The 10,472-nt window shown below is 43.4% G+C and overlaps 1 protein-coding gene across 1 annotated transcript in view; it reads left to right on the top strand.

Moving 5' to 3' along the window:
* The first annotated feature begins 6,405 nt into the window (after positions 1-6,405).
* rnft1 (ring finger protein, transmembrane 1) overlaps positions 6,406-10,472 on the top strand; it is a 21,656-nt gene continuing 17,589 nt past the window's right edge. The window contains exon 1 of the mRNA XM_032534225.1: positions 6,406-6,413. The gene's annotated coding sequence lies outside the window, so the exon portion shown is untranslated. The remainder of the gene's footprint in view (positions 6,414-10,472) is intronic.

The raw sequence follows: 10,472 nt of genomic DNA, 5'->3' as shown, positions 1-10,472 counted from the left end.
TGTGTGTGTGTGTGTAGGGGCAATGCATTTTAACTAAGTATTGGTTTATACTGTCAGGAGAATGTAGATTTTACTTCTCCATAGAAAGAGATGAAGGAACCTCAGATGAGCGGAGTGAGTGCTAAATAATTTAAGGGAAATGTTCATAGTGTTATATTAAGCTTTTTTAGGACAAGCGGAAAATTTCTGACAATCTTGCATGCAATTACTTTTATAGCTGCCAGAGTCAGGCTGCACAATATCATGGTGGCATGGAATAATGTTCATGTTAGTCATTATTTCTGCAATTTACTGTATAAACAGTAGGGAAAGCAATTTCTTAAAAACAAATACAGTGGGACAGTGGAAGTCACATCTTATGACACAAACACAGCATGTAATTGTTGTAAAAATTACTCTCCAATGCAAAACTATGCATAATACATCATGTACGACACATCCCGATCCCCGATGTTATTATGTTAATATTACGTTAATACACGTGGTGTGGATGTAATGCTACTAAATGCCCGAGACCATAAGAATGAAGGAGCTGGAAAGGAACTTGAGATTTCCTTTTGCGAGCCATGCTAAAAATATACCACTGATTGAGTTTAATAAAAAGAAAATGGATTATGAATATCATCATTTCTATGTAGTTTGTATAAATATAACTGTAACATGCAAGCCAGTGCCTTTCCATTATTGCTGGCTTGCGTTCTTTACACATAGATCCTCATGTTGGGTCTGGTAGCTTTAGCCTTTAGCAGGTACTGACACTCTTCACACCTACTGATGTAACGATATTCTGTCAAAATGTAAATTTCTTTCTCAATTTAGAACGCAGGACATATGATTTATAGAGCAGATATGTATGCTATAGTTTGTGTAGTAGACAGAATTGCGATTTAATTTCAGTTATATTGTATCTGGCTCCATCAGCAGGTCAAATTTCAGTTTGTCGGAGCCCCATGTGGTCCCACAGCGGCCCGGGTTTGAGTCCAGCCTGCGGCCCTTTGCTGCGCGTCATCCCCCAGCTCTCCCCCCCCCCCCCCTTTCCTGTCTATCCACTGTCACTATCAAATAAAAGGGAAAATCCCCAAAAATAATCAAAAAAAATGTGTCCAATGCTTTTTGTTTTGTGCTAATTAGCACGTTAACATGCCAAACCACAATGGTGAATATGGTAAACATCATACCGTACAACATTTTACCATTGCTGTTGTAAGCTTATTAAAATGCTGACGTTAGCATTTAGCTCTAGCCTCGCAGAACCGCCAGCATGGCTGCAGATGAAAGCTGGATTTGTACTTGTCTTGTTAGATTAAATCAGCTTCCTTTGACCTGTGTTAGAAGTTTTCTACATTTTATCACCTACCAACGAAAGGGCTTCAACCTGTTGCCCACAGCTGTCGAATCCCAGCACACGTGGGTGGAGAGCAGAAGAGATGGGGAGAATGAGAGACAGGGGTTCAAAGTCAACATGCCTTGTAGTTGTGCGTTCTAGGCTACCAAAGCTACTGCTGCTGGAGAAATTCATTTCATCTTTTACAATCTATTCCTCTGTGCATGATTGTTGAATATTGATGCAAATTAGGATTCTGGAAAGAGTTGTTTGAGTCTGAGGGATTAATGCCAAATATGTTAACTGTTCACACGTCTGTGTGTCTTTGAAAGTTTGCCCTTATTAATGCCAGCGTATCACCTCTGTGCTGTGTGAACAGGTAAATTAACACCCACCGACAGCCTCTGTGGAAATAGACTGACTGTTAAGCCTACAAGTTCAATTCTAAATGCTTAAATTAGGCTCAGCTATTAATGAGCCTTAGCTGTGTAGCTATGTGTAATCTTAGCTGTCACACATGCTCCAATTATTTCACTCCTTTAACAGCAGCCTCAATTTAGCCTTCACTGGAAAGAAAAATCTGGAAGATCTGAAGTTAAATTTGGTTAAAAAAGCTCCCATTCGTAGTTCAGGTTCTGTCATTACTTTTACTCGTTGTTTGATTAATGCTATGTACGTACATTTACAGGGATGTCGGCTCAGCTCCCCCCCCCCCCCCCGGACAGCCTCTCCTGCCTTTGTTTCTCATATCTGTCAAACATATTTTCCTGTCTTTCTCTTTCCCTGTAAGTCTCTCTTTGTGTGTCTGTGTCTCTCTTTCCACCCGCCTCACTCCCTCCGTACAGCTCGGAGGATACCAAGTGAATGTCAGTTCAGGGAGTGTGTTTAGAGGGATTTCTGCTGGATGAAATACATATTTAATGACATATCTGCAACTGTGCCTCTTTCAACCTCACCCATTTAGCCAGTTTTACCCTTTTTTCCTCCTCCTCCCTCCTCTGTCACTTCTCAGGGCTAATGTCCCTTCCTATTCCTTTATCCACTCCTCCATTGCACTAAAACAAAGGAGGAGGGGTGGGGTGGGGTGGGGGGGGGGGACTCATGCACTTGCCTGTGTTTTACAACTGAGGCTTTAGCAGCAGTCATGCTCACGAAATGCTGGAGCATACGTCGGCTAAATTAGATTTGCAGCGTGCCTTTATTTATTTATTTGCCTTTCAACAACTGATTAGTCTCCCATGGCCCCCGAGTTTCATGCTAGACTTAGCATTTCAATTCATCACACATCTAGCTTTATCCTGGAGCCAAATAAGTGTCTGTCTCCTGTGGGAGTTTCAGCCCACAAGAGCGCAACCACTTCTGTGCATGGTGGAGGGGTGTGTGAGGAAAAGAGGGAGGAGGGAAGGGAGGTGAGGAAAGGAGAGGGAGAAAAAGGCACTGCACACACTCACTCGCAAAGATAAAAAATGACAATGAGGGATCGCCGTGAGGGGAACGAGATCTTCTGGTATAGACGGCGATGCAATTACGGCAGACAAACTGGACAACACATACTGCCCTTTCTTTCCACGTGAGCTACACACAGCTGGAGAGGCTCCTCTCTTCTCCGTTTCCTCCTCCACAGCCCCAGAAGCAGCAGCAGCAGCACAACTGCTGAGGGGGCTGAGGGGGGATATTTGTAACAGGAAAACACCTTACCAGTACACCTTAATGACAGGTGACAAATGAGCCTCAAGTTTGGCTGGGTTATTCCCTGTTCATAAATCAAGGCAAACTGCAGACAGGGGTGTATGTAAGAAGATTGGTTTACTCACTGCTCCAGAACAAACCTAAATGACACCAATGAAGCAAGCAATCTAGATCACAGATGTAGGCAGGGGGAGGTAAAATTCTGCCTGCAAGCACTATGTCACGCCGGCAGTAGCTCACTTTTTACAACCCACAGACTGCAGGCCCAAGTAAAACACACTACATGACCATTAAAATGTTCTAATCACTGGATTGCTGCCGTTACGATTTCAGGCTTCTATTCGAACTCCTAAAGGGCGACCATGGGAGCTTGTGTGGAAGAGAACTGTGTTTTCATGTTACTCAACAGGAATCCCTTCTGAATCACCTAGGAATGCAGCCCTGTAATCTCTGCATCTGTCCCTGCATCAAGGGGTTGTTGTCATGAACATGTGGAACACACGCCTCTCTTATACTCTTACTGACTCAATGCGCTAAAAAACCTCGCTTCTGATTTAAGGCCTTTTTATTTAGCCATCTATCCTCCCAGAGCCCCATTTTTACTCTTCCCTTGTCTTTTACTCCAGGCTGTGTTGGATGAGACGGATGCTTTTTGCCAGCCTTTTCATTTGCCAGTGAGCTTGGCACAGAAATAATTACCTGTCTCTATGATCAATTACCTGATTACTCACCAGAGACACACAAAATGTCTGAAGAGCAGAGCCTGGGCCTGTGCTATAGTGGAAGACGGGGTTGCTGCACTGCCTGCACACACAGTACAGACACACACACGTAGAGGCTTAAAGAGACAAACATCTATACTAAGCATGCATACATATCAGAGATCACACACACACACACACACACACACACACACACACACACACACACACACACACACACACACATGATCATATTCTCCTTATGTTCTCCAAGCAGCTAAGCAGCTGACAGAGTCAAGGACACACTGACTGGTGGGCCATTGAAAACACAAAAAGTTGTTAAAAACGATCCTCACACACACATCTCAGCAAAAAAGCATCCCTGTGTGGGGCAATACAATCTCCCTAAACTGCCTCGTGATGATGAGAAATGTTTAACTGAGGACAACTACATGAAAAAGGAAGCACTGGACGCCGTTATGTGATATTCAGATATCATCTCAACGATCTGAATAAACAGTTGCGTCAGATTATGATCATGTTGTGCTAGGCCCTAACAGCACCCCTCATGACCTGTAAATAACACATATGTGCTGCTCAGCAGTCCCCTGATCTACACAGTGATCATCGACACACACACACACACACACAAACAACGCGGGAGGAATCACCAAGACATCCCCCCCATTCCACCACGTCACATCTAATCCCACACATGGCACACAGAATAGGTTGTTCAACGCTTGGCTGTGAAGCCACGTGTAAAGAGGCTTTCCCTGAAACCACAAAGGGAGAATATTTGTTTGTACACTGTGCATATATTTGTCTTCTGCGTAGCATGCACACACCACACAATCAGTTTGCCTTTATCACACAGTGAGACATCAAATCCAATCTGCCCTTTAATGAGCAGACCAGATAACATGTTGGAGATGCAGATTACACACCTGTGTCAGGGGAAAACTTTGCGTCAAAACTGGCAACTTCCAGCAACATGTAATGAGCATCTAGTATGATCATTCAGGAGTGTGTCCTGATTGGGTGAATGGGACAACACGTGAGAGATAATGAGGACCATTAAGATGGCCCTTCCCTAAAATCAAAAACCAGAAGAAATAACTCTAAAAAACAAAGAATTAAAAACGGCTGCTCTTTAAAATCTTCTTCCACTTTTCATGGGGCAATATTTTATGAATGATGCCCATTATCTCCTGATTCCTAATGCTTAAAAAGGTCATGTGTCCTGATTTGGAGGGGGGCTGTGTCTCCCTTAGAGATAGGGTGAGAAGCTCAGGCATCCGAGAGGAGCTCGGAGTAGAGCTGCTGTTCCTGTGCATCGAAAGGAACCAGTTGAGGTGGTTCAGGCATCTGGTAAGGATGCCTCCTGGGCGCCTCCCTAGGGAGGTGTTCCAGGCACGTCCAGCTGGGAGGAGGCCTCGGGGAAGACCCAGGACTAGGTGGAGGGATTATATCTCCAACCTGGCCTGGGAACGCCTCGGGATCTCCCAGTTGGAGCTGGTTGATGTGGCTCGGGAAAGGGAAGTTTGGGGTCCCCTACTGGAGCTGCTCCCCCGGGACCCGATACCGGATAAGATGATAGATGGAATATAAATTGGAACCACGATGAAGACCTGCCAAGTTTTCATGAACCAGCCATTTAACCAAGGAAGCTATTCAAATTAAAACGCCACATCATTCTGCTCCTCCATGTGTTAGTGCCTGAGTGCTCCTCTGTACGTATGCATGTTTAAATATTCTCATGTAGTCTTACTATATTGTCCAATCACTGCACATGGTGAACACCATTACACAGGATAGGCTTCAAACATACACAGTATGAACAGACAGACTGTAAACTGTGAGACCAGTTCCCAGGGAGTCCGCTCTTTCACTCAGAGAAAATGACAGTCTTTACAATCAATTTACTCCATTTCAGCCAGTAATGAAGATGGGCAGGCTGGAAGACAGCAGCTGCCTTCCAGTCATTGCTGAAGGAACCAAATCCCAAAGTTTGCATGGGAAAGGTAGAGTAGCATTCTCAAGTCAGAGGCTGGCTGTTTCAGCAGGGCCCACCTCTGTTCAGAGTCCCTCCACTAGGCAGCAAACAGAGTTCAACAACCAATCCCAATACCTAAAAATAATTCTTAAAAATGAATCAATTATGAAAGGATTTCTTCTTCTCACACACACACACACAACACACACACACACACACACACACACACACACACACACACACACACACACACACACACACACACACAATAAACAAAACACACAAACACAACAATTTCTTAGACATATGCTTGTAGTTTGGTAAGTCAGCGACACAGACAAAGCTCTGCTCAGGGGCAATCACAGATATGAATAGCTCCAGTTGGTACAAACAGAGAGAGAAAAACCTTGAAGCTGATGGCTTTCATGAGATGCAGACTCTGAGTGGCAGGAAAACACAAATACTACTCCACAGTCCTTTCTTCTCTTCTAGCAGACTCCACATTAACATAATATTGCCTGCTTGGATTCCTTCGTCGCCACACAATTATGACTCCCCATTTAGACCTGTGTGCTAGTCAATAAATCCACAGAAGCGAGTCACAGCCACTCTCTCTGGCTCATAGATATGCAGATGTTATGATCCAGAGGTTCTCTTACTCCTCTCTATGGCAGAAGCCATTGACCTTTACCAGCCCCTGCATGTGTCACTGCAAATAACAAGAAAGCAGTAGCATGGCAGAGAGGCACTGTGGCCCAGACATAATCATTCAGGGTACACACACGAGTAGATCATAGAGCAATTCATTACACAGGAACACTGGGACCTGTAGTCCCTTGGTAGTAAATAATGTTAAGTATGTAAAAACAGTGGAGTTAATAAAGTGGTATGAAAGATCAAAAGAGAAAAACAAATTACTAAAGCGTATTTTTTTTTTTTTATGTATAATAAGCCATCAGGGCTATACAGTAGTTTTGAATGTTAGTCCCACCAGTTAATGAAGGCTTCTTCCACCCTGATAATTCATCAAGTCTGCAGTTTAAAAGGATTTTAGTAAAATTATGTAAGAATCATCAGCAAAAAGTACTTAATGGGCCCTGTGACTGTACTGTTATGTGTAGTATTATGTATTACCGGTAGGTCATCGTATTATTATGACTGATGGATCAATGTGTAGGTATCAATTTACCGTTTACCGTACAATTGGTCTACTTTATATCATGTTGGGTAGTTTAATCATAAACAATACATCACATTTCATAAGCTCAAAACATGTGTTTAAAAACAAAAAAACTAATGTGTAGAGAAACTAGGAACTTTAGGTTTCTAATAGATAAAGTAAAGTATAAGTACAAAATTTCCATCTGAAATGTAGTAGAGTAGGAGTATAAAGTAACAAGACAAGTACTTCAAATTTGTTCTTAAGTTACACAGTTCCAACGAGAGAGAGCATAATTATTTGTTCAAAACTGTCAATCAAAAAGTCCAAAAACTTTTTGTTATTATTTGGCAATGTTAAGCATTTCTTAATAAATTGCATTTAGTCTGGATGCTCTGCAAATTGTTGAACTGTCCATTGAGTGTCCATGTCTTACTGTCTGATGAATTATACTAAAGACAAATGGGATTTTTTCACAACCTGGCAATCCATGTTGTTCTGTTTAGTTACTAATATTTGACGTAGTAATTAAATAATGTATTAACTATTATTTAAACTAGTGTTTAGTAAGTAGTTGTTAACTATTCATATATAATGCCTTATTAGAAAGTAGTACCAAACTGGAGTGCATTTCAGTTATCTCTCCCTTACTGTTTATCTGAGGCCAACTGTGGGATGCCGTACAGGATTATACCAAGAATGCAGAGGCGGTTCTCTCTCCATCTCAACACCAGACTTCTCCAAAATCCTACCCAGTGTGTATGGGTCGGACACTGGGCCTGGAATAGTATATTTTAGCTCATACAGGACTCAGAGAACCATGTTATAGAAAGAATTCCACACTCCCAGATAGAGCTGTGTGGCTGTCAAAAGCCTGTAGAGTGGGAGGTTACCATTACTGTTCACTACACAGTAATTATAGATCTTTCATTACTAAGCCTACACTCTACCTATCTGTAGGGGGTGTACATTTCTAGACAGCTCTTATGATCAGCACAGACGCACACTCAGGACAATTTATGTACGTAAGCTGTATGGCATTCAATTCCTGTCTTGGCAGCACCACTTATTTTGTAAATGTAAGCTGTGCTCTGTTTTGAAGTGGTTGAAGGTTTCTTTCATGTCGAGCTACACGGCACTGCGTCTTAACCAGCTTTTTTCCCCCTGTCTGCACACGCACGCCAACCTCGCCGTGAGAGCGAAGTGTGTGCCTAACAATCATCAGGGTAGGTAGTGTTATTCTAATAGATGCTGTATATGTGAACAGTGTGATTCATTGCAGTTCCACGGTGAAGGTGGGGATGCTTAATTATACAGAGACCCAAGAAGTGGTGGGGGGTAGGAGCTCGGTGCCTGTTACACAGCACGCCATATGCCTTCCTGGGAGCTTTCCGCCTGCTTTGATTCATGACGCTGCGAGATGCCAGCGAGAACCTGCCATCAGGAGAGAGAAAGAGAGGAGGGGTCAGGAGAGAAGAGGGACGGGGGCGAAGGAAATGGGAACAGAGAGCAGGAGCGATGTGGGCAGGGAGTGTGTAGACAGGCATGGATAAAAAGAGGTGAAAGAAGAAAACACACCACCTTGTATCTTTATCTAACTATTAGCGATCTAATTCTGACAGACTTCATTTAAAAAATGACAAACGCCAATGTAGAGAGCAGCATCAGAAGCAAAAAGCAACTTAATCTCATTTACACCTATCTTTGTTAGTGCTGCTACAGTGAATACATTTGATGTGCACAGTTAGCATCCCTTGCTTATATTCATGGCTCTAAGGATGTCAGTGGGTTTGGGCCCACCGTCTCGGCCCAGACTGGATGAGTATTGGACGGATTGACATTATATTTTGTGCATGTCGTACATTCAGGGCCGCCAAAGAGTGAAGACTAATGTCTGGCTTTTCTTTCCTCCAGTTCCACCATGAGACATGACATATTTGGTTTTTTATTGAAATGTCTTGACAACTTAACTATTGGATTGATTGCCATGACATTTGGTACAGACATTTCCCCAGTGGATGATTTGTAAAAAAGACTTTCATGTAGCACCATCATCAGTTAAAAATATTTGTTCATTTAATACCAAATGCTGGACCTAAAAAACTAATTCCCATCATCAGCATTAGTTGTATTTAGTGTTTAGTGCATACTAAATTAAGATGGTACACATGCCACAGACTCTTAGTCTTAAAGTCGTGGAACTCCAACAGGGACTGTCTCGGCTGCTGTTACCTGACAACGAAACAAAGCTGGTGTTTAGCTCCATCATGACACTGTGACCTGATTCTGAGCCAGTGGACTGTGTGTGTTTGGGTAGGTGGGTAAGGGCAGGGTGTAGTCGGGTGGAGAAGATAGAAGAGGGGGAAGTTGAGGACTGATTACACAAGCTAGCGATACAGGCAGCTGCACAGGCAGATCCCCCCCTGGCACTGTTGGTTCTGCCTGATTATTTAACAGGAGCAACTGGAAGTGGTTGACATGGTTTCATGGGCTTTGTGCAGTGCGCACTTCTCAATTATGGATGGGAAAAGTGACACTGTGACAGCTGTAGCTCTCAGGGGGTCGGAGAGAGAGAAAGAGAGGCATAGTGAGAGAGTACGCACGGAGTAATTCTTTCTTATTGGAGCGGGAAGATAGGAGACAGTCTTCAGCATAGATGTGACACACACACAAAGAAACATGCACAAATACACACACAGGCACACACATACAAGCCCTCTCCCTCTTCTTGGTAAATTAAATATGCCCTGAAAATGACGGGAGGGGTGGGGGTAATGGGGAAATTATTCACAATCCATGACATGCTTTAAATCAGATCATACTCTCCACCTTCCTCACCGGGCCGGGTCTAAAGACACAGACCAATCCATTTACACACACACATACACACACACACACACACGGGAGTCAGCAGAGGTGAATTATCCGCAGCTTTCTCTGTGTCTGGATGCAAAGTGGAATGTGGGGTTGGACCTGCTGCCATCTCGGAGAATCATTATGTCCAAACCTGGCAGGAGTCACGCTGAGAGTGGAGGAGACGAGCCAAAAGAGCATGGTCCCCCACAGCAGGCAGCATAATAAAATGCATATTAACCAGCTGAGAGGGAGGGAGGCAGGGATAGGAAAAGGGGACTGAGGGAGACATCACTGGCTCCAGCACCTCCCCTTTTCACCAACTCACATGCCATTACATACTGTTCCTCCACAGAAAAGACACAGGGCCCGTTGTTTAGCATTAAGGGCTCTTATGCTAAGAGAGACATCCTCGCTGGTGCACCCTGCAATTATGTGGTAATGAGGTCTATGCATTTCACATCTACTTGAGCGGTAAAAGCGAAGAACATGAAGCCATTGTAGCATATAGCGCTATAGAGTGTCAGTATTTTGAGGCATTAGTTACTGAAATAAATCAAGGATATACTGATGCAGCTGTCATACAAGTTATCCTCCCATAAAAATAGGGGGGAGCATTTCAGCAGTGACCTTGCATGCAGCCTTAACATGATGCTGATCTATGGTAATGCATGTAAATTGAGATCAGTACTGCATAAATTAGCTTAAGAGGTGTGTGTGTGTGCGTGTGTGTGTGTGTGTGTGTGTGTG

Source organism: Etheostoma spectabile, chromosome 13 (assembly GCF_008692095.1).
Source record: "Etheostoma spectabile isolate EspeVRDwgs_2016 chromosome 13, UIUC_Espe_1.0, whole genome shotgun sequence".
NCBI lineage: Eukaryota > Metazoa > Chordata > Actinopteri > Perciformes > Percidae > Etheostoma > Etheostoma spectabile.
Note: the sequence above shows the minus strand (reverse complement) of the source record. Positions and strands in the feature narration are given on the sequence as shown.